Source organism: Myotis lucifugus, unplaced genomic scaffold (genome assembly GCF_000147115.1).
Source record: "Myotis lucifugus unplaced genomic scaffold, Myoluc2.0 scaffold_933, whole genome shotgun sequence".
NCBI lineage: Eukaryota > Metazoa > Chordata > Mammalia > Chiroptera > Vespertilionidae > Myotis > Myotis lucifugus.
In genome coordinates, this window is record NW_005871981.1 from 24,796 (window position 1) to 26,330 (window position 1,535).

A 1,535-nucleotide genomic window follows, 5' to 3' on the forward strand; every position below is an offset into this window, starting at 1 on the left:
CTCGTGTGTGTGTGCATGCGTGTGTGTGTGTGCGTGTGTGTGGCGGGGGAACGAGGGGGGAGGGGGAGGGGGTTGGAGGAGGAAGGGATAGGTGTATGGGTGTGGGTTTGGGTGTGGGAGTTTGTGTGTGCGAGCGCGCGAGCGTGTGCATCTGAGCCTGTACATCCGCAGTCACGCACAGACACGCCTTACTTTGAACGGTCCATCGCCATCCATGAACACCCTTCAGCCCCTGCCTTCTCAAAGACAACGCCCCCTGCACGTCCTTCCCGCCTCGGGTCTAGTCAGAAAGGGGGAAGTCCAGTCACCTGTCTGTGATTTCCCCACTGCCAGTTGCAGGAGGGGGGCTTGCATTGATGCTTCTCGACCAGCAGAGGGCGGGGCGGGCTCTTCGGCCCCTGCCCCAGTCCACACAAATTCTATAACCCACAGCCAAAGAAGACTTCCTGGCCTGTCCATCTGATCGATACCCCGCCCATGCCCATCCACCCCACCCCCCACACCCAACCCTCCCCCCACCCCGCTCACTCTGTGGATGGATGGTCAGACCCCGCCCAGAGACCAAGTCCAGGCCTGGCCACCTGGGCTTGCCAAAGCCTCAGAAATTGGAAAGGCGGGATCAACCTTTTTTTTTCTGAGGACGGTATTTTGTTGTTGTTGTTTTATCGGAGGGAACGAGTTATTTTGTTTCTTTGTTTGTTTGTCTGTTTGTTTTTCCCACACCTTTTCGGGTGATTATGGCCAAGGTGAAAACAGCAACCGCTAAAATGAATCCCGAAAATGACTTGGCACAAAACCGGTCTTTTTCAGAGTTATTGAATAAAAGAAAAGTTAACGAAAAATCTTTCTAGGAGTTTTAAATCCTATTTCCAAACAGAAGAAACAACTCCATCATTGGCCCCAGGTCCCTGGCCATCCTCGCGCACACTGACTTGCTGGTGCTTTAGCTGGTGTCCATCATGGCATCGTCATTGTCCAGCAGGGCGTCCAAGTCCTCGGCGTCCTTCGTCGCGCTGTCAGCGTCCAGCTGGGAGTCCAGCTCCTCGGTGTCCCTCACGGAGCTGTAAGCGTCTTTCTGGGCATCCAACTTTTTGGTGTCCCTCACGGCATGGTAAGCGCCCAGGTGGGCGTCCAACCTTTCGGTGTCCCTCATGGAGTTGTAAGCGCCCTTTTGGGCGTCCAACTGCTGGGTGCCCCTCATCGCGCTGTAAGCGTCCTGCTTGGCGTCCAACTGCTTGGGGCCCCTCATCGAGTTGTAAGCGTCCAGATGGGCGTCCAACTCCTCCGCTGAGATCTGTCTCCTTGAATGGTGGCCAGTGCCCCTGCCTGTTTGCAGGTTGCCTCCACGGGAGCGGCCCTGAGTGCCGCCTCCGCCGCCGCCCCGGAAGCCTCCAGATCCTCGGTTTGTAGTCACCCAGCCTCTGTTGACGCTCGGTACCGGCCTGGGCTGCGTGACTATGTTGGAGGTGAGGATCTGGATGTGGAGGGGACGGCCATCCAAAGGGACGCCGTTGTACTGCTTCCTGGCTCCAGGG

The 1,535-nt window shown here is 57.1% G+C and overlaps 1 pseudogene; it reads right to left on the reverse strand.

Annotated features, from left to right (window-relative positions):
- Nucleotides 1–943: 943 nt before the first annotated feature.
- The window catches only part of LOC106695191, a 65,515-nt pseudogene continuing 64,923 nt past the window's right edge, over nt 944–1,535 (reverse strand).